General features: G+C 39.6%; 1 long non-coding RNA gene across 1 annotated transcript; it reads left to right on the plus strand.

Moving 5' to 3' along the window:
* Positions 1–312: 312 nt before the first annotated feature.
* On the plus strand, positions 313–21,257 carry LOC148112705 (uncharacterized). Its single transcript, XR_015729059.1, has 4 exons — positions 313–384; positions 12,411–12,475; positions 19,622–19,699; positions 21,196–21,257. It is a non-coding gene; the product is annotated as an uncharacterized LOC148112705 (long non-coding RNA).
* The last annotated feature ends 1,678 nt before the right edge of the window (positions 21,258–22,935 follow it).

A 22,935-nucleotide genomic window follows, 5' to 3' on the forward strand; every position in this document is an offset into this window, starting at 1 on the left:
TGAGCGCTCTGCACTTACCTGCATCCAAAACGGGCCGTGTGGGGACTCCTGGGAGGGGGTGGGCGGGGCCAGCCAGGAGTGGGGTTTGGGGGTTCTCCGAACTGCACAGAAACTTAGCTAGAGGTTCTCCTGAACCCCTGCGAATCCCTAACAGCCCACCCCTGAACTTTCTCCAAAGAGGAGACATTGGATACAGAATGATAGGAGTAATTTTAATATAACTGACTAATATGCTTTTGTACATTTTTCTTAGTAAATTTACATAAAGGTAGGCTAAAACTACTCTTGTTGTTTTTCAAGGAAACCTGTCTATTGACAAACACGAGACGTCCTGCTTCAGTTATTTGTAAATCTGATACCGAACTTCTTGTGATTGACAAAAAGGTATGGGATATATAAGCTTCTTTTTCCCATAAAATATTTTGAATTTGGCAGTGTTAACATTTGCTTGGAGAGGTCCGTTCCATCTGTGACACTGATGTACACAGTATCACCACCTAAATTTTGTTTTTGTTTAATTTATTTCCGAGATGTTGGTTTGTTGCAGCAGCAACAACCAAAAGTTGTTTTGCAGCATGCCTGAGTTAAATCACAAATTTTTGCAGATCCTTTTCATGCAACAGTTTAAATGGATGATGGATTATATGGAAAGGAAACTCCGAGGTGAATCAGAATGAGTAAGCCATCTAATTCTGTTTGTGATAATGCTGTTTGTAAGCATCATGGATTTTTTATTTTTTTAAAAAAATATTTGCTGCGGAGGAAACGCATTAAAATGGTAGGAAGAAGTGCCAACCTACCAGCTGTATCTTCAGCAGTTGAACGGAATAGCAAAATAGATAACTGTAGATCAATCTCTTCGTTCAGAACAAGGTTCATCAGATCGACAGGGAAGAGGAGATCGCCAGATCACCTGTGTCATTAATACAGGGCTATGGAGTACTGTGTTGATTCGATGCAAGGAAAAGAAATATGCACCAACATTTTCAGAAATAGGATGGATTTCCCACAGGCAGGCCTCTTGGAAATTTCCAGAATATGTATCCCGCCACAGGACAGAGACCAGATTAAGCAGCAATTAATTAATTAATTAATTAAGCGGTGGCTCAGTGGCTAAGATGCTGAGCTTGTCAATCGAAAGGTCGGCAGTTCAGTGGTTCGAATCCCTAGTGCCGCGTAATGGGGTGAGCTCCTGTTACTTGTCTCAGCTTCTGCCAATCTAGCAGTTCAAAAGCACATAAAAAATGCAAGTAGAAAAATAGGGACCATCTTTGATGGGAAGGTAACAGCGTTCCGTGCGCCTTTGGTGTTTAGTCATGCCGGCCACATGACCATGGAGACGTCTTTGGACAGCGCTGGCTCTTCGGCTTTGAAACAGAGATAAGGACCGCCCCCTAGAGTCAGGAACAACTAACACATATGTGCGAGGGGAACCTTTACCTTTAATTTCTCAGAGCCTCACTGACTCTGGTAACAGATGCGTTTGCCCTTGAAGGAAGCTAACTCTATAAGCGCCCAAAGCAAAAAGGCAGAACGTGTGAGATTAATTACATTAATTAATTATTTAAAACAGTGTCCTCATTTATGCTTTCACTGCAGTCCTGTAAAAGAAGTAAGGTATGAGCCAAAGTATCTGCATTGTTGCTGGTTCCTCTTGAAGACTTGCCCATCTATTTTATCCTTTAGGTTCTCTGTATTCAAAGCGCCCATTCAGCTTTGATCCCAAGGTGTTAAACATAAGGTGATATGGCATAAATTAAAGCTTTGTTGGTAAGTGCCTTGTCCCCTTAAATGTGGCAGGCAATATTGTATAATGGGCCTTCCCCGTAACACTATCATCAAATCAACATTTTTCTCTTGTATGAATATTCATAAGTATAACAGCAGTAACTGTCACAGCTGAATGAATTATCAGTCGCAATTGTCCCTGAGCAGCAAGGTTTAAAGAAGAGAATCCAATGAGATTTTAGGATAGAAAAGATAGAAAAGTCACTGTTGCAATATTTTCAGGATCAGACTCAATAAAGATAATAGGAGTTAGAGCTTTAAATATATTTCTTTTTAATTATGATAGGCATTCTATATTCACTGAATATTCAAGGTAGAAGCGACGAGAATGGTGAGGGTGGCTCCTTATATATACAAGGGGTGGAGCTAGGAATGGGAGTGGTAAGTTATGAATACATTAAAGTCCAAAGAATAAGTTAACCTCTGATGTTCCATATATACATTATTTACACATTGGAGAATAAGGCATTTACATCTGACAAATCCCCCTCTAAATGCCGGTTCGTTACACAACACCAATTACATTCTGATTCAGGACAATATAATACATATAATTTAGAAGTTAAATATTTGTGTTGTTTAGAAGGTAAGGGTTTTGTTAATATGTCAGCTAATTGTTCAGAAGTATCGCAATGTATTGCTTTAATGAATCCGTCTTGAGACAGTTGTCTCACATGCTTAAACTTTATATCAATATGCCTGGACCTTTGTCCAATTGCATCGGATCTGGATATTTCAATGGCCGCTTTATTGTCTTCATGCATAATAAATGGTAAGGTGGGTTTCTTCCAAACATCAGTGATCAGATCATTGAACCATACAAGGTTATTTGCAGCCTTGGACAAACAAACATATTCCGCTTCTGTAGTAGAAGTGGCTACTAGTTCTTGTTTACCAGTATACCAGTAAACTGGACAATCATTCAATAGAAAAACATAACCAGAAGTACTCTTTCTGCATGATGTATCACCAGCCCAATCTGCATCAGCATAACAAGTAATTTTTGGTTCTCTGTCATTATTGGGTTCCAACATTAAACAAAAATCTAATGTACCCTTCAGATATCTTAGAATTCTTTTGACAGCTTCCCAATGACACAAGGTTGGTTTACTAACATATCTTGATAATAGATTGAGAGGTAATGCAATATCTGGCCTAGTCCAATTAGATATATAAAGGAGTGAACCTATAACTGATCTGTAAAATGTGTTGTCTTTAAACTCAGGGGAAGACTCATCAGTGTTTCTAAGAAAATCAGTTTGCATAGGGGTGTCACAGGTTTTTGCATTATTTAAGTTACATTTGTTTAGGAGTTCGATGATTTTATCTTTCTGTGTAAGTTTGAATCCCCTTTTAGTTTTGTTAATTTGCACACCAAGGTATTTATTCACTTTACCCAGAGATTTCAGTGAGAAGTGTTCATTTAACTTATTTACAAAGATTTCCCTGCTCTCTTTATGCTTTCCAATGTATAAAATATCGTCCACGTAAATTAATACAAATTCAATATGATCATTACTCTTTTTTACAAAGAAACAGTTATCAGCAGTGCTGGCGTTGAAATCCATGGTCTTAAGTACTTTTACCAAGCAATCGTACCATCTTTTGCCGGATTGCTTTAATCCGTACAGACTCTTATTTAATAACCAAATTTCGTTCTTATTAGTGTATTGACTGTGTGGTGCTCTTACATATATTTCCTTATCTAATTTTGCATGTAAGTATGCGGTCTGTATGTCATATTGGAATACGTCCAGATTGAGTGCAGATGCTACTACAAGGGCTGTTTTGACACTCTCTGTTCTCACTGTGGGTGAATATGTATCAGTATAGTCTTCTGGATATTTTTGTGCATAGCCTTGTGCAACTAGTCTAGCCTTGTATAAGGTATTGCCTCCTTCTAAGTTCTTAATTTTATAAATCCACCTGGTACCTATAATTGTTTTATCCTTAGGTGCGATCGCAGGTGTGAATACATTTAATCCTTGTAAACTTTCCATCTCTTTTTCCATAGCTAGTTCCCATTTTTCTCTTTCTTCATGTGGAAGTTTTAATACTTCTTCATATGTATTAGGTGTTATTTGTTCTCCATTCATATGCATTATGTAATCTTTGTATTTATTTGGTATTTGGTTTCTATTGTTTCTAATAGTTCTTTCAGGCTTGCTATGGTTATCATGCAAATATCTAGCTTCCTTTTTTGTTAATGTGTCTGTCTTTATTTTATGCTGACTATTAGTCCAAGTTTTGGTTTTGTTCTTACTTTTGTTAATATTTTGATTTTCTGTTGTTCCTTCCTCGCAAGATATCGTATCTTTACATTTATTAGGAAATATTTCATTAAGGTGCAATTTTGACCAATTGGCCTGTTCATGGAACACAGCTGTTCTGGATACTATAAATTTGTTATTACTATCAATAAATCTGTACCCTTTGGTTCCAGTTTCGTATCCCATGAATCTTAATCTCCTGGATACGTTTTCTCCCTTTCTCCTCAATTGTTTAGGTATGTGTACGTCTGCAGTGACTCCAAATATGTGCATGTGTGATAATTTGGGTTTTCTATTGTACATCACCTCATATGGTGTCTTATTCACAATACTGGACCAGGTTCTATTTTGAGTGTAATTCGAATAATGTAATGCCTCTGACCAAAATTGTTTGCCTAAACCAGCATCCTCTAATGTGCACCTAATCATGGTTTGTAGTGTGGAATTTTTCCTCTCTGCAACTCCATTTTGAAATGCAGAAAAAGGATTGGACGTGAAATGTAACATTCCTCTATCCTTTAACCATTGGGAGAATTCTTTAGACATGAACTCACATCCCCTATCTGTCATAATTTGCTTTATTCTGATATTATGTTGTGTTTCTATACGTTTGTAGAATTCCTTAAATTTCTGAAATGTTTCATCCTTGTGCTTTAATGTGTAAACAAAACCATATCGGCTGTAGTCATCCACTATTGTTAGGAAGTAACGTTTTCTATAGGTAATTGAGGGACTTAATGGACCAACTAAGTCCATATGTACCAAATCAAAAATATTGTTAGTTGATCTGTTAGATTTTTTTGGTCTGGGACTGGTTTTTAGTTTGGTGGACTTACATACTGAGCATTCCAAATAATTTTCACAATTTTTTATTTTGACACCTTCTGCGTGTTCAGTCATTTTTTGTACTACAGGAAAGCTTGCATGTCCTAACTTCCTGTGTAAGATGTGAGCACACTCATCATGAATTGGTTTACCTATTTTTGGTTTCTTTTCCTTGTATGTATTTTTGTGATCATGAGTTATTCTGCACTCATCATTGTCACTGTTACTGACATTTTCATCATCTGCTTCAATACAATCTTCCATATTTGAATCAATGTTATGTAAACATCTTTCTTTAGTTATCAGATAGGGTAGACCTCCTTTTATCATTACAGTACCTACATTTGTTTTGTTCTTTTCTATAGTTGCTTTCCCCTTTGAGAAAACTATATTGATATCAGATTCTCTGCTTAATTTTATGGCACTTAGTATGTTGTGAGGTATTTCTGGGATTAATAATACCCCCTCTATTTTCCCTAGACCAGGCAAGGTCACATTTCCTTTGCCTAGTACTTGAACCTTTTCTTGATTAGCTACCTTTATCACAAACTTATCTTCTATAAATGAAGATAATATACTTTTGTTGTTGGTGGTGTGATTTGTTGCACCAGAATCAATAAGCCAATTGTTATTCTCATCCTGCTGTGTTCTGGTGCTGTCTTGTTTATTTAGCCCATTCAGTGACCCAGATTTCCTCTCTTTTGAATTTTCTCTACCCCCTCTACCTTCTTTGTAATTTGGTGGGCTTCTATATTTGTGTCTATCTGTGGAAGATTGTCTGTAATTATATTTGCTCCTATATTCTGGTCTATGTCTCTCTTTTGAGACTTTGGGGCAGTCTCTTCTACTATGTTCCCTGGATCCACAATTGTAGCATCTAAAGGCCTCATTATGTTTATCTTGAAAGACTACTTTCCTAAAAGGTTTGTGGTCTGTTTGGTTACTGGATCGATTTTTTCTTGAATTGTCTTCTGCTATCAATTTGTTAGATAGACTTTCTATGGATAAATATCCCAAATTAATGGTATCTAAGTGTGACATAAAGCTATCCCATGATGGATCAAGTGAATTGATAATAACACTTTTCATTATTTGATCTGAAATCACTTCCCCCCTCAATTGTAGCTCAGCTCTTATTTTGTTTAGATTTATCAAATGCTCACTTATAGAAACCCCTGGTTTTACTCTAGAGGAAAAGAAATCCTTAGACATTCTTGTGGTTGTAGCTACGCTATCGCTGTGAAATAGATTAAACATGCATTGAATTATTTCTGATACAGTTAGGTTTGGTTTGATGCTATGATACATTGCAGGAGACACGCTAGATATTATTATGAAAAATGCTCTATGATGTAAACAATCTATTTTTAAAGTCCAAGGTCTTCTTGGAGGGCTAGTTATAAAGAATAGTAAATTTTCTTTCATGAAAATAACCTGAAGCTGTTGATACCACTCTTGTAAATTAATGCCATCAATTCTAAGTTTTGGGAAGTCACTGGGTAAGTTACCTACATTATTCTGTCCATTACTTACAACCTGGGGCAGTCCGTGATCTCTCAAGTGCAGGAAATTACAGAACGGCATTGGGATGCTTGCAATGAGTCTGCGCGGTTCTCTGGCCAGTTCAAGTCCTTCTGGGTCGTCTACGTAGTTTCGCACATGCGCGTTGCTCATTTCTTCTTTGGTGGCGTCGTGGAAGGTTCTCTCCCTTTCAGCTCTCTCGATCCGCTCTTCCTCAGATGAGTCGGTCTCTGGCTCGGTTTTTGGGGTTCTGGTGGTGGTGACGGTTCTTTTCTTCTTTTTGTGTGCGTTGGTATTCGATTTTGTCTGTGGTGTAGGGCGAAATCGGCATGGCTCTCTGGGCTCGGGCGTCGTCGCTTTCGAAGTCAGGATGGGAGCGTGCAGGTCTTGAGTCGCCGGTTTGATTTCTTGCTTCTTCGTAGATGTCTTGGTAATTTTCAGTCTTGGCCCAAAAGCAGCAAAAAGCGTTTTCATTGCTGATTTTACTTGAGATTTTGTTAAATGGTCTTCACTTTCTGATTTTGGATCATCTGAAGAGTTTGAGACTTCTTTCTCACTTTCTTCGTCTGATAGTGTTTTTCGCGCCAGAAATTTTGAACTGAGCGTTTTGATTGGCTCTGCTCCATTCTCTTTTGAAGTTCGTTGAAACCAAGATGGCTGCCATTCAAAATTTCGCGCGGGATCACATCTTTTCTTTTTAACAACTATTTTCTCAGTAGTCATCTCACTTACGATTTTTTGATCTTTGGGTTTTTCTTTAATGACGTTTTTCTCTCTCGCTGCTCCGCTGTTCTTCAGCATCTCCTGGAGATCCGCGATGAGACTTTCATCATTCTTTTGGCTTTTTAGTATCTTTAATATCTCTGACCTGAGTTCGTTATTTTCTATTTCGATTTCTTTCTGGTCATTATTTTCACTCATTAGTTCTTCTTCTTCAGTGGTGTATTCTTCGGATTCTCTCGAAATCGCATTGGTGGATTCGTTGATCATCTCTTGATCAGTTTCTATTTCTTTGCTGTAGGCCCTGGTGTTGGGCCTATCTTTCTTGGACATTTTTAATTACTTATTGAGTCAATTAACCATCCTCTGCTACCAGCTTGTTGCAATATTTTCAGGATCAGACTCAATAAAGATAATAGGAGTTAGAGCTTTAAATATATTTCTTTTTAATTATGATAGGCATTCTATATTCACTGAATATTCAAGGTAGAAGCGACGAGAATGGTGAGGGTGGCTCCTTATATATACAAGGGGTGGAGCTAGGAATGGGAGTGGTAAGTTATGAATACATTAAAGTCCAAAGAATAAGTTAACCTCTGATGTTCCATATATACATTATTTACACATTGGAGAATAAGGCATTTACATCTGACAGTCACAAAAGTTTTTCAAGACAGAAAAGATTGTTGTGGTATTTTACAGTTCTGTCAACACTCTAATCTTCAGCAATTAAGTTCATGTTTTCCCTCTCGGTGTTATAAATTTAACATTAACTGCTGTAATCAAAATATATTTCTAACTCCTTAGCTATCTTTGTAGATTTTATAATATCTTATATACATATATAATACATTTTACAGTCATAGTAACAGGATAAAGCATATGACAGGGAAATCAACCTTCCTTGATTTTTTTTCATCTGTATTTTTTTGCTTAGCATAATGAATATAGACTTTATTTCTGTTATTCCTAACAACATGAAGAACTGAACTGGAATAATTTAGGAACCATTTCATTAATTTATTTCTGAAGAACGGATTTTAAAATAACAATGAAATTGACAATTTATTTCATTGCATAACCATCTTACAAATGTTGATACTGTATTCTGTTATACACAAAGCTTTTATATAGCTAATGTGCTTTTATTCAGCAGTTGTGGCCTAGATTGTTGACACATTAGAGAAGAATTTGACACATGCAGATTCAATTTAATTAAACAACACTTTTGCAGAAGTTATATTGAGCTGTCTGTATATTAAAGATTTCTTGACACGGCAATAAAAATATTTCTCTGCCTATCTCCAAGGTCTAAATTATAGATCTGTGTAATACTGTAATATAATTTTATGTGTGTTATGTTGTAATAAGACATTGAAAAAGCTCATTCAGAGAAAATAAGAGTTGGATTTTCTTCCTCTAGTCTATAATTCTATTCTGGTCTAGATCCAAAATGCATTTTAATATACTAGAAGTGAAAGTTGATGGTTTCTATTTTGCATGTGGGTACATTTATAATCCATTAGCTTGCCATATTGTTCATATATTTCTGTAATGATCTCATTAGAGAATGTGGTGCAGAAGTGCAAATGGGAACGGCGAAAGGACATTACCCTTCAATGCTTTAATAATCCCTGAAAACAACGCAGATATTATATTTATCATTCAATCTCAGCATCTGTGGAAGAATTTTCTTGTGAGAATAACAGCATGGAAGGTCTGAGATAAACTTTGAGAGGATCTTCATATTCATTTTCGCTGATGTGCTTTTCTGATTAATAAAGAGGAAATAGCCAGATGTTTCATGCTATTGTATGTTGATGTGTTAATAGGTTTGTCTGTCAAATTGAAAGTAAGTGGTTAGGCAGAGGTTGATAAGATCCATGATCCTGGGTGTTTCAATCTTCGTGCATTTGGTTAAGTCATGTTAAGTTGTGTCCCGTGGAGCAATATTGTCATAGATTCTTTGGCTAATTCTGAGTCTATGGATGTGAAAAGGGCTGTGACATCAAATGAGACCATAATTTCATCCTCACCTATTGTCACGTCCTTGACTCTCTGACCATCCTAGGCCAAGCCAAGTCCAAAAAACAGTGGAGAATTCCTGGAAGTCTGGCGCTCTGACAAATCAGCCATCAGTAGAAACATAGACATAAACAACATCTACCTAAGGTACAACAGAGACAATCAACAAACCAAAAAGGGATCAAAAAGACCAAAATACCTCCCCATCAGCAATCAACACCCAGATGATCATAATTAACACCTGCTTAAGATCAGGCCAACAATGAAGAAGTAAACAATACTCCAAACAAGGAACAGCAAAACTAACAATAAACAGCCTAACCCAAGGGGTCAGCAACCCGCAGCTCTGGAGCCGCATGTGGCTCTTTCATCCCTCTGCTGTGGCTCCCTGTTGCTGGTCAGCTCCACAATTGATAGGGCTTTCGATTAGGATAGGTAGAGGAAAAAGGATGCCATACTAGGTGGAGACTATGATGGGGGAACCGGACTTCCGGTTGGCTCCAGAATTGAACAGGGACTTCTGGTTTGTGGCTCTTTGAGTGTTTAAGGTTACCGACCCCTGACTTAATCAAAGTACTTCCAAGATCACCCCTACCACAAGTCACTAGAATATAAACCGAGGGCAGCCCTCCATTCCTTACTAGCACTGATGATGTTACCTGGTTTGGTAATGAAATGTCTACAAGAAAACAACGAAGCTTGGAGAGCACCAAGGAGCCCTCGTTTCAACCTTGAGGCTACAAATATTCTCTTTATCGATAAAGGAACTTTGTCAGAAATATACCAAAGACACATTGCACAGGTTTTATGTGCTACAAAATTAGTACTTCAAAAACAACAGTAATAATGGTTTCAGAGCTTGCTTAACTATTGCTCTGAAACCATTATTACTGCTGTTTTTGGTTTTTGTTTCAGGCTCTGGAATGTTTAATTTAATGTATTTTAAGTGTTTAATTCTCAGAGGAAGCAACCGCATTAAACAGGTGAAAAAGACTTCTGAAAGAAAAAAAAGAAATCACACTTTGCAATACGGCCCGTGTTGAAATAAATATCTACAGAATGAAAGTCTTAATAGTTTAGAATTTCTCTTACATTTTTAATACGTTCTAGCTTTGGGAGCTGAAGATGTAATAAACGAAGATACAAGGGGATGAGTCATCAGACTGATAATACTGCCAGCATCAGACATTAACTTTAAATATTTATGTTTTTTTCCATGATAAAAGTTGTGACATGCACTTTAAAGTGTGGAGTAGATTCTCCCTGTCCAAGGAGAGGCTTTATCGCCTGGCATCGTGGCAGAAATTGATAGAGGTGGAAATATTCTTTCCGCGGTGATTTCCAAATTCAGAGTGTTGATTGAGGAGAGTAACAGAAATAAATTGGCCAAAAAGGGTGTACAGATTTCCCTAAAGACTGAAATGAATACAGAGAAGTTTTAAGAATAATGGTTACAATGATTGCAATAAGTACGATCTTATTTAGTCTGGTGTCTTCGGGGTTAATTTCTGATGGGTAAGTTTAAAATCCCAATTTTTGTTTATGTTTTACATCTTTGACGCAGACATATTAAGCAGTTTTTGAGATGGAGGATTGTCCTTCAAAACCACCTTTAAATTCTAGGCTAAGACTTCTCTTCCATTGCAGTTCCTCCCTTCCCTTGCTTTTCAGATATGTCCACCTAAACATTAAGGTACACCTTTAAGATATTGGACTAAAATCCACACATGGTTGGAAAAAATGACAAAAGAAACACATTGACTTTAAATCAGAGATATTTTTATTAGGGATTTTACCAGAAAGATATAATAGAGAATTGAGATATTTAATTGTGAATGTTTTAACAGCGACTAGAATTGTATTTGCTAAAAATTGGAAAAAAGAGAAAATACCTACTGATGATGAAGTTATTAAGAAAATTATGGAATGCGCTGAAATGAGCAAATTGACATTTGAAATTAGAGAACAGGAAGACAAACAATATTATTTGATATGGGATTTGTTTTATCAATGGCTAGATAATAAAGCATGGAGATGAAATATGAAATATGAAATTAATGTAATGATAAAATATATGAAGTGTTTTCTTATGGGAGTTAAGCCTTTGTTAAATAATTGTTAAATGAGAAGAATAATATAAAGGGATATATAAAATTGTCAAATAAGAGAAATTAAACAATTTGTAATCTTGGATATGGGATTAAGCACAAAAGAATCTTAACCGATCGACACACTTTCTGTGATTGTATTGAATGATGGTTGTTTTTAAGTTTTGTTATGTTTAAAAATTAAAAAAAAATTCAAAAAAACCCATTAATGTACACCTTTAAATTCAAATGTGAAACCAGTCAACTCCATTACTGAGGATTAATCTTTCCTCAAACTTTCTTGCGGCAGTTCTTAAGTGAATCACTGCAGTTAGTAAATTAGTAACATTACTTACTAATGTTAAGCGAATCAGGTTTCCCCATTCACTTTGCTTGTCAGATGGTTGCAAAAGGTGATCACATGATCCCGGGGCACTGCAACCGTCATAAATGTGAGTCAGTTGCCAAGCATCTGAATCAGTGGTGGGTTTCTATCGGTTCGCTCCGGTTCGAGCAAACCGGTAGTGGCGGTGGCGGGAGGCTCCGCCCACCCACCCGGGTGTCATCACGGACGCTCTGCCCATGCGCAGAAGGTTTAGAAGGTTCTGGGCATGTGCAGAAGCGCCGCAGGCGCACGAAGCACGGGCGCGGTCACAGTTCCGAACTGACAGTGAAGGTAAGTGGAACCCACCACTGATCTGAATTTTGATCATGTGACCAAGGGGATGCTGAATGGTTGTAAGTGTGAAAGATGGTCGTCACTTTTTTTCAGTGCCGTTGCAAATTTGATTGGTCACTGTTGTAAGTCAAGGACTACCTGTAGCAGAATATGGATGGTACTTAAAAGAGAAGGGTGGTGGGATTCACACATAGCTAACATGACAAAGGGGAGAAGGAGATGGCAATCAAACTATGCCATGGTCAGCGGTGGGTTCTACTTACCTTTACTAATGATTTGCAACGGGGCCGCGTGCCCAGAAGCTTCGGCGCATGCGCAGATCGTCATTTATGACGTCCGGGCGGGTGGGCGGAGCCTCCTGCTGGTTTTACTACCGGTTCTATAGAACCAGACTGAACCGGGAGCAACCCACCACTGGCCATGGTGAAGAGGACTCATGGAAAGCAAACAATAGTTGACTATAAACAGATTTGTTGTTTCTTCTTCATTTAACAGGTTTTTGAATGTGCTCTTGCCAGCATAAGGTATGAACAGTACCATGCAACTTGCTGCTTTTTAAGGTAACTGCTTTTTTTTTTAAATGTGTGTTTTAGATAAGAATTGAGCAGCCATAGACTTATAAAAAGTAACTTTGTTTTATAAACATTCAGGGTAGATTACAGTAATTGCATTCTATGAGTCTTATGTACGGAACATGTGCACCAGGTAAAGGTAAAGGTTCCCCTCGCACATATGTGCTAGTCATTCCCGACTCTAGGGGGCGGTGCTCATCTCCGTTTCAAAGCTGAAGAGCCAGCGCTGTCCGAAGACGTTTCCGTGGTCATGTGGCCGGCATGACTAAACGCCAAAGGCACACGGAACTCTGTTACCTTCCCACCAAAGGTGATCCCTATTTTTCTACTAGCATTTTTTACGTGCTTTCGAACTGCTAGGTTGGCAGAAGCTGGGGCAAGTAACGGTAGCTCACGCCCGTTACGCGGCACTAGGGATTCGAACCGCTGAACTGCCGACCTTTCGATCGACAAGCTCAGCGTTTTAGCCTCTGAGCCACCGCTCAAATATTAATTTAATTAATCAATGAATCAATCAATTAATTAAATTAATCTTAATTTCAGGTAGGTTAGAATATATATAGGATTAGATCAATCACAGAAATGCTATAAAATAAAAAAATCATTGAAAATGAAGGAGAGACATTAAAAACTGAACCATGTGATAATGGGAAGCATAAGCTTGCTTGTTTTAGTACAATTTCTAATTTGGGTTATATTTGGAAGACACACTCAGCAAAATCAAGAGGAAAAAAACGAGAATATCTTTCTTGCATTTAAATCACCTTTTTTTAAACTGTCCTTTTAAATTATACAGCTTGCAAAACACTGGCAGGCTGATGGTTATTTTGGGCACTGTAGGGAAATAACAATCATCACCTTTACTTTTCACGCCTTCTGTGGAATAAACTTCACGCCAATGGCTGGATAGATACCTCATGCCCATCCCACCCCCATGTAATTGGCCTTCTTAAACGAAAAATGGTGCGTGTAAACTCACCCTCCGTCAGAGGTGGGTTTCAGCAGGTTCTGGAGAACCGGTAGTGGAAATTTTGAGTAGTTCGGAGAACCGGTAGTAAAAATTCTGACTGGCCCCGCCCCCATCTATTCTCTACCTCCCGAGTCCCAGCTGATTGGGAGGTAAGGGGGATTTTGCAGCATCCTTCCCCTGGAGTTGGGTGGAAATGGAGATTTTACAGTATCCTTCCCCTGCCACGCCCACCAAGCCACACCCACCAAGCCATGCCATGCCACACCCACCAAGCCACGCCCACAGAACCGGTAGTAAAAAAAATTTGAAACCCACCACTGCCTTCCACCTAAAATGATCATTAGGATTCATAGCAGGCACTGGGATGTTTACACGGATGGCATTTAGCGTGCTTTGTGTATGAATTCACTTTAAGGAAAAGATTCTTATGAAAGCCTTCACAATCCTTCCTTTATCTTCATTCTGGAAATTGAGACCCGCTCCCTAAGAAATGCTGGTTGAATAATAAGATCAAATAATACCAGGTCGTAAAGATTTGGCAACTGGATAGGAGAGTGCAGATGGAAAGAAAATGATACCGTACCAATAAATAAAGTCCTAATTTAGCAACTGCAGTTGACACCAGCGATTCAGTAGTTAAGCAAAGTGATAATTTTGTTCTCCTGCTTGAGCTAGATTACCCCCAAGGGCTGGAATAGATGACCTTCAAGGTCTCTTCCAGCCTCTATTCTATTCTATTCTATTCTATTCTATTCTATTCTATTCTATTCTATTCTATTCTATTCTATTCTATTCTATTCTATTCTGTCACTAAGTGCAACCACAACTGTGCTTACGATCTTACTTCAGCTTTCCTTTGCTTTATAGACCTGCAAGGATCAATAAACACAAGGATTGGCCACGAAGTTACTTTTTTGTCACCTTTCTAATGCAGAGGGTCACTAAACGTGGCAGTTGCAAAATGAGTACTAGCTGTACTGCACACACAGCATCTCTGTTAGTTTGCTTTTGAGTTTGTTTACTGCCAATTTTGTTAAAATAATTTCCGCTTCCAGCCTTTCCTGGAGAAAAGAGCTATGTATTCACAGAAAAGAATTAAAAGGGATAAAATTGGATCCTGTGCGTCTGTTCTAAACATAATAGGTGTTAAGTGATTTTAAAAAGGAAAACAGATCTTTGGCTTCACCTAGGAGTGATCAGTCATTTTGCCCTTGGATGTTTGTAAGACATGTCAAACTTAAGCACTTTTGCAGAGCAGGCTATACTCTTCAGATGTGTTTAATATTTCATACATATCTGGGTTATTTTTGCTTCTAGATTTAAAGCCCATAATTAATATATGCATTTAGCTGTAAAGTATCTCAGATATCCTTACATCTAATAGCGACACTGACAAATGCATAATGAGATAATTCCAGGGGTGAAATCCAGCAGGTTCTGACAGGTTCTGGAGAACCGGTAGCGGAAATTTTGAGTAGTTTAGAGAACTGGCAAATGCCACCTCTGGCTGGCCCCAGAGTGGGGTGGGAATGGAGATTTTGCAATATCCTTCCCCCAGGAGTGGGGAGGGAATGGGGATTTTGCAGTATCCTTCCCTCAGGTGTGGGGTGGGAATGGAGATTTTGCAGTATCCTTCCCCTGCCAAGCCCACCAAGCCACACCCACAGAACCGGTAGTAAAAAAATTTGAAACCCACCACTGGATCATTCTTATTTAAATGTTTACTAAAGATACATATTTTATAAGTCTGTATCCAAAGTTCTTCACATACTTCTACATATTAATAAACACAATATATATTAGAACCTTCCTGCTTTATTTAGGCTGGTATACCTGTGAAATATACAGATGGCCAAGCTGTGATTTTCATCAGAGATAGGTGGGGGCAGATGGAAAGTCAGGAAGGTTGACAGCTAGTGCGGTGTTATTTCTATTAGTTGTCCTTATTCGATCATTGTTACTAAATACAACAGACTGGACTGTCTTTTATTGTCTGCAAATTACATCCCATAATCTGCGCCTTCCACTATATTTGCCACAATTCTGTTGGAGTGAAACAGACCGGACCGTTGGTCCAAAATATTGAATATTAGTATTATCAATACTAATCAGCAGCTACTCTCCAAGATTTTAGGCTGATTTTTTTTCTGGGAATTTATGTAGAGGTGTTGTGGCTCCGTCCTCCGAGCCTATCTTATCGGAGGAAGAAGGCTCCGAACATGAAGGAGAGGAGATGGCCAGGCCTCCCTCTCCAGGACCCTCCTCTCTGGCAATGCCTTAGGTGTCTCCCGAAGGAGAAGAGATTGGCCAGGAGCCAGGTGTTTCGGATAGTGACGAAGAAACATTGTGGTTGGACCCACACCAGTGTCGGAGAGACAAGCGGGCACAGCAGAAAAGGAGGCGTGCCAGAGATTAAGCTGAGTCACTGGACCACACCCCACAGGCTATAAAAGGGAGTGTGGTGGCCATTCGGACTCTGTGACGGACAAAGCTAATCTCTGGTGAGGCACTTTGCACCTTCGGACACAACACCTATTTGCTGTGGATTTAATTACAAACTGGACTATTCAAACTGTGTGTATTTTTGTCTGTGTTATCAGAGTAAAAGCTCTTGGCAGGCAGCCACGGAGTTGCTGCCAAGTTCCTTATCACTGATGTTGAGTGTTTGAAGAGTTTATTTAACCCTTGGCTGGCTGGTTGGGTGTGTGCGTGGTATGGGGACAGAACAAGATGATAGAGCAGGGATGTCAAACTTGATTTCATTGAGGGCCGCATCAGGTTTGTGTCTGACCTCAGGGGGGCGTGGCATGGCTATGGAGGTATGGCCATCTTGATGTCACTCGTGTTGCGGGCGCCTGTGGCGGCCCGAGTGCTCTCCCAGTGAAAACAGGCTCGGCACTTCAGCGGTTCGAATCTCTAGTGCCGTGTAATGGGGTGAGCTCCCGTTACTTGTCCCAGCTTCTGCCAACCTAGCAGTTCAAAAGCACATAAAAAATGCAAGTAGAAAAATAGGGACCATCTTTGATGGGAAGGTAACAGCGTTCCGTGCGCCTTTGGCGTTTAATCATGCCGGCCACATGATCATGGAGACGTCTTCAGACAGCGCTGGCTCTTCGGCTTTGAAACGGAGATGAGCATTGCCCCCTAGAGTCAGGAAGGACTAGCACATATGTGTGAGGGGAACCTTTACCTTTACCTAATCCTGTAAGTAACCTGGAGCTAAGCCATAAATAATGACCAGCACCTTCCAGATGTATCTCAATCCAGATACAGATTGGTAAGCAGTAAAGATATGACTAAACGCCAAAGGCACACGGAACACTGTTACCTTTAAGCAGGGGGTTGGACTAGAAGACCTCCAAAGTCCCTTCCAACTCTGTTATTCTATTTTTGTCTGAATTTAATGTTCATTTTTCCCTCCTCTGAGGTCTAATTGTTCTCTTCATTATATAGCTGTCCACTAGAGGGCACTAGAGGATACAAGTTTATAAAACCATGTTTAGTTTTTTTTTTAAAATTTGATTTAAAAGTTAGTTAGAAGAGGAAAGGATGCAAAGATCTAAATAATCCTCAACATATGACTACAAGTGAGCCCAAAGTTTCTTTGCCAAGCGAGACACTTGTTAAAGGGTTTTGCATCATTTTACAACCTTTCTTGCCACAGTTATGTGAATCACTGCAGTTGTTAAGCTAATAACACCGTTGTTAAGTGAATCTGGCTTCCCCATTGACTTTGTTTGTCAGAAGGGAGATCACAGGACACTGGGATACCCCAACGGTCATAAATGCATGCCAGTTGCCAAGCAACCGAAGCTTGATCACGTGAACGCAGGGATGTTGCAATGGTCATAAATGTGAAGAGCAATCATAAGTTACTTTTTCAGTGCTGTTGCAACTTCAAGTGGTTGTAATTTGAGAACTATCTGTATAATTTAGAACAGGCATGTCAAACTCGCGGCTCGCGGCCCAGATGCATCATACGCTGGCCACGCCTACTCCTGGTTTAGCGAAGGAGTGGGAGTCGCGATACATCACGTGCAGTGATGGGTTTCAAAAATTTTTACTACCGGTTCTGTGGGCGTGGCTTGGCTTGGTGGGCGTGGCAGGGGAAGGATACTGTAAAATCTCCATTCCCTCCTCACTCCAGGGGAAGGTTACTGCAAAATCCCCATTTCCTCCTGATCAGCTGGGACTCGGGAGGCAGAGAATAGATGGGGGCAGGGCCAGTCAGAGGTGGTATTTACCGGTTCTCCGAACTATTCAAAATTTCCACTACCAGTTCTCCAGAACTGGTCAGAATCTGCTGAAACCCACCTCTGATCACGTGACACCATGAGTTTGACACCCCTGATTTAGAGTTACTGGAAAACAAATTCTGATTGAAAGTTTTTTTAAAAATGCTTTCTAACAGCCAGTAAAGAATAGAATTCTTTATTCTTTATTGGCCAAGTATGATTGGACACACAAGGAATTTGTCTCTGGTGCATAAGCTCTCAGTGTACATACCAGCATCAAGTAATATTTGTAGCACAGGGTTGAACCAACAGCTAATAAATTTTTTACAAAACATTAAGTTCAATTGGAGAACACTTTCAGTTGAGTAAAGGGTGGGCTTCCATAATCCTGAAGGCCCTCAAACTCAGAAATTCTGAGAAAATATGAGCTAGTCTTTTCTGTAATTAGCAGAAAAATATTTTATACTCATTCATCGTCTAGATAGTTTGTGGCAGACCTGCCAGCACTTAAACCTTTGAATAAAAATGATCCTTGGCTCCATTTGTTGAGAAAGGTATAATTTTATTAGAAGTCAAGTGTGTCGCAGTTGTGCATAGCCAGAACTGAGAATTGTGTGCTAAAATTTCTAAGTCCCTTAACTGACTCCCATCGCTGACCCTCTCCCCATGATGAATTAGGTTCAGGCAAGATGTTTTCAGAATAGTCACTTCGAACGTAGGTTGGTATGCAGCTGTCTTCTCCCAGCCAGGTGACCTTGAAGCAGCATCTCAGGGAGATACAGCAGTTACTTTCGCTTTCCCCAAGCATTTCCCCCTCCCATCCACCCTCCCCGGAGTTTCTGGCAGATTGTCATTGCATGGTAGAGAAGCACACAAGCAAGGATACAGAAGCAGCTCACAGTTTGTCTCAAAGTGCAAAATAACAGAGCAGCCTGATACAGACGTATACACACAATGTGTATGTTTGTGTGTATCTCCAAGCTTACTCCCATATAATTGGGTGTGAAATTGCAAAACTGTCTTTAATTGAACTAACCAGATGAAAAGGAAAAGCTATGTTACACCTTGCTCACTGTCCTACTTATTGTCAATCACTCCTCTTTATTACCTGTAGGGACACGCCTGTAAGACTCCCCTTCTTGCATAGAATAGAATAGAATAGAATGGAATGGAATGGAATGGAATGGAATGGAATGGAATGGAATGGAATGGAATGGAATAGAACAGATCAGAATAGAACAGAATAGAATAGAATAGAATAGAATAGAATAGAATAGAATAGAATAGAATAGAATAGAGTATTACCTCATTTCACCATTTTGGAATTGAATGGAATGGAATGGAATGGAATGGAATGGGGTTGCAATGGGGTTGCAATGGGTCGGATACGACTTCGCAACTAACAACAACAAATAGCTGTCTTGATTTGTAAACTTATGAAGGCTTAGTGTTACATGGTTACACATTTCTGAAATATTACCAAACATATTGGAAAAATGTGTTAGCAAAGAATTTAACACCTTAATTTGTGATAGTTGCCTTTCATCTCCTTATAATTCTGCATTTGTAACCATATTAATGTACATTCCCAACTAGCAGATGTCAATGTATAGTAGTATCGTGTATATCTTAAAATTAATTATGTTGAGTCGTGTAATCCATTGATAATAGCTAAGATGCAGTGAGGCAGCTAGGATGATTAAAGCACTGTAGGCCTCAGCCCAACTAAAAATTCAGATTAGATCAAAAAGTATCCCGAAGGAAAACACTCTCAGAGGAGTGAGTGATCTCACCAAGAACTAAGATTTGAATAACTAGAGAGTCATCAAAGCTTCCTGCTACCAGATGTAGGTTTGTTTTACATATTTCAGTTTTGGAACAAATATTTCATTAGCAATTCTAATATATATTTGCCTTGTTTTTCTGCAGGAAACTTCCACTCTTCTCTACTTGGCCATCAGAAAAAATAGATTTTATCATTCATTGTTCTCTACAGAAATTATACAGGTTGTTATTAATAATGTGTTTCTTGCTAGAACAATTAGTAATAAATGGCAGATTTTCTACAGATACAAACATGTATTATTCATTCGTTGGCAATATCCATTTTGCTGTCCAAATTCATGGAGATATAACCCTAAATGGATTTGCCCCCAGTGGGATTTTGCCATGTATTTTCCCAGGAAATGTACATAATCCAGGCTTGAAAAATCAGTGCCCTCTAAACAGGGGTGGTCTGCTGGGAGTTTGCAGGGGTTTGGGAGAATGTCTAGCTAAGATTCTGTGCAGTTTGGAGAAGCCCAAATCCCACACCTGGCTGGCCCCGCCCACCCCTCCCCTCCTAGGAGTCCCTACGTGGCCTACTCAATCTTCGGAGTGGGAAGCGAGCTCTTCACCACTAGGCCACCATGCCACTCTCTCCATATGGGAGGTTAAGTGTGTGCAGTAGATTGGGGGTGTGTGTGTGGCAGGAGTGAAATGCTCCCGGTTCAGACTGGATTGCCCGATCCAGTAGCAATGGCGGCAGGTGGTTCGGAGAATTGGTAGCAAAAATCCCTGCGCCCCCCACCATGCCCAGCTGACCCGCACGATCATCAGAGGCTTTTTTTTTTTACTTTTAAAAGCATTTTTTCTACAACCTCTTCTGACGAAAAAATGCTTTTAAATGTAAAAAAAAAAAAAAAAGCCTCTGATGATCGCGCGTCTCAGCTGGGATCGTCAGAGGCTTTTCAAAGCATTTTTTCCTGCAACCTCTTCAGCCAAAGAGGTGGTAAAAAAAATGCTTTGAAAAGCCTCTGATGATCCCAGCTGTGTTGCCTGATCAGCAGAGGCTTTTCAAAGCATTTTTTTCTGCAACCTCTTCGGCCGAAGAGGTTGTAAAAAAAATTCTTTGAAAAGTTTTTTTTAAAAAAAAGTTGGCCACACCCAACCAGTCACATTACCCCCCCAAGCCCCACCCCCAGAACCGGTAGTAACAAACTTTACATTTCACCCCGGGGTGTGTGTGTGCGGGAGACTGCCATTGTTACCTCCATTTCATTAAGAGTAAAAACTCTAAAGTGGGGGGGGGGAATCTTGAATTTGAAAAAGTTCAGATTTTTTAAAAAATCCGTACAATTCAGGAGATTGAAGAAACAAACCAATTATGCAGACTTTGGATAGAGTAGCTATTATAGCCAGTACTAATGGTAAATTTCTAAAATGATAGAAATACCTACCAATCTTAAGCAAAATATTGTGGTAATTTATTTGAGGAATATATATCATATACTTCTCTACGGAAAGACCTCATCATGGTTTTACCATTAAGATTTCTAAGAAAAAGACAGTGAATAGTCAGCATTAAAATAGAAACATCAGTGTGCTTAAACGAAACAGCAATTGAAATTCAACATTGTTTTTAGCATATTTCAAATACTTTCAGACCACGGCATGAGTTAATGAACATTTTGAGTAAATGTCTACTTACTGAGTAAGCTCTGATTTTTCCTTTGTATTTATAGAGCAGGAACAACTGTTATAACGGACAGCCTGAATTCTTACTTCATTGTTATTCTAAAATCAGTAAGTATCTTTAAAGAGAAAACAATAACAGTGTTATTAATGTATCACTTGATTTCCTAAAATTAATACTGACTAGAGCAGTTTATCGACCTTGGATACTTGAAGATGCTGGCTGGGAAGTTGAAGTCCATATATCTTAAAGTTGCCAAAGTTGGAGTGGACTAAAGTGAGAATATATTTTAAAACTCTGAAAGAAACTTTTGGTGCAGTGGTTAAGGCAGGTTTGTCAAACTCAAGGCCCGGGGACCAGATCTGCCCCCCAGGTTGCTTAGATCTGGCCAGTGGAGCCCCCTAGAAACAGCAAAGGACTGGCCCGCGGGCGGCCCTCCCAAGCTCTGTTTTTGCTGGCAGAGGGTTGCAGGAAGCTGTTGCAGCAAAAAATGGAGTTCGGGAGTCCCTTTTTGCTGGCAGAGCGCTCGGGCCACCACGACAGTGGTGGGTTCCTCCCGGTTCGGTCCGGTTCGGCCGAGCCGGTAGCGGTGACAATATGACGTCACCGAACCGGTTCTCCCCCCCGCCCCCCCCCCACCCATGTTACTCTTACCTTTTATTTGGTCCCACCCCCAATCTATTGCTGCCTCCTGAGTCCCAGCTGATGACTAGAGGGAAAAAAACTGTTTAAACTCTTGCCGTGGGGCTTCAAAGGGCCGTCCTACAGCTGATCAGTGTTAAAAGCAAACAAATGAGTCGGGTCGTAAGTGCGAGGACTGGTCGTAAGTGCGAGGATCTTCCAGAAATGACTCTGACCAGCTAGCCACGCCCAGCTAGTCACATGACCTCCAAGCCACACCCACAAAATAAGCCACGCCCACAGAACCAGTAGTAAAAAAATTTAGAACCCACCCCTGCACCACGGGCATACCTGACGAGTGAGGTCGAGCTGGCCACTTCCACCCTGGCCCCTCCGAGGTCAAACACAACCCTGATGTGGCCCTCAATGAGATCGAGTTTGATACTCCTGGGTTAAGGTGTTGGATGAAGTCTGGGGATATGAAACTTCAGTTTCACTTTCAGCCAGAGAAATTTATTGGGAGAGTTTGGAGCTCACGTAACCTATGAGGCAATTTTCTCTGGGGAATGAAATGAAAGCATATCCTTGTGTAAGGCCCACTGAACTCCTGAAACCAAAAAAAAAAAAAAAAAAGATGGGATGCAAAACTAAGAGACAAAAATTAAATAAAAAGGTGACCATGTATCAGTTCTTTTCTCTCCCTCCCCTCGTCTGGCACTTTAAACCTAGGAAAGAGATGGAGCATTTGATACAGATATGAAGCATAATTCATAATTGTTGGGATTCAGCTTCACTAGTACAACAATTACATTGATAAGGATGTGAGTTAGAATTTTCAATACTGTGAAAAGTTTCAAGGTGATTCTAATAATATATGAGCCCGTAGTGGCACAGTGGTTAGAATGCAGTATTGCTCACTCTGCATTCCCACTGCCAGTAGTTCAATCCTGACTGGCTCAAGGTTAACTCAGCCTTCCATCCTTGCAAGGTTGGTAAAATGAGGACCCAGATTGTTGGGGGAAATATGCTAACTCGGTAAATCACTTAGGGCTGTAAAGCACTATGAAACGGTATATAAATACCATATTTTTCAGTGTATAAGAGGCACTCCCCCCCAAAAAAATGGCCTCCGCAGAGCCTCCTCCCCCAATTTTCAGCCTCTGCACAT

This window comes from Pantherophis guttatus, chromosome 8 (assembly GCF_059756535.1).
Source record: "Pantherophis guttatus breed Tessera chromosome 8, ASM5975653v1, whole genome shotgun sequence".
Taxonomy (NCBI): Eukaryota; Metazoa; Chordata; class Lepidosauria; order Squamata; family Colubridae; genus Pantherophis; species Pantherophis guttatus.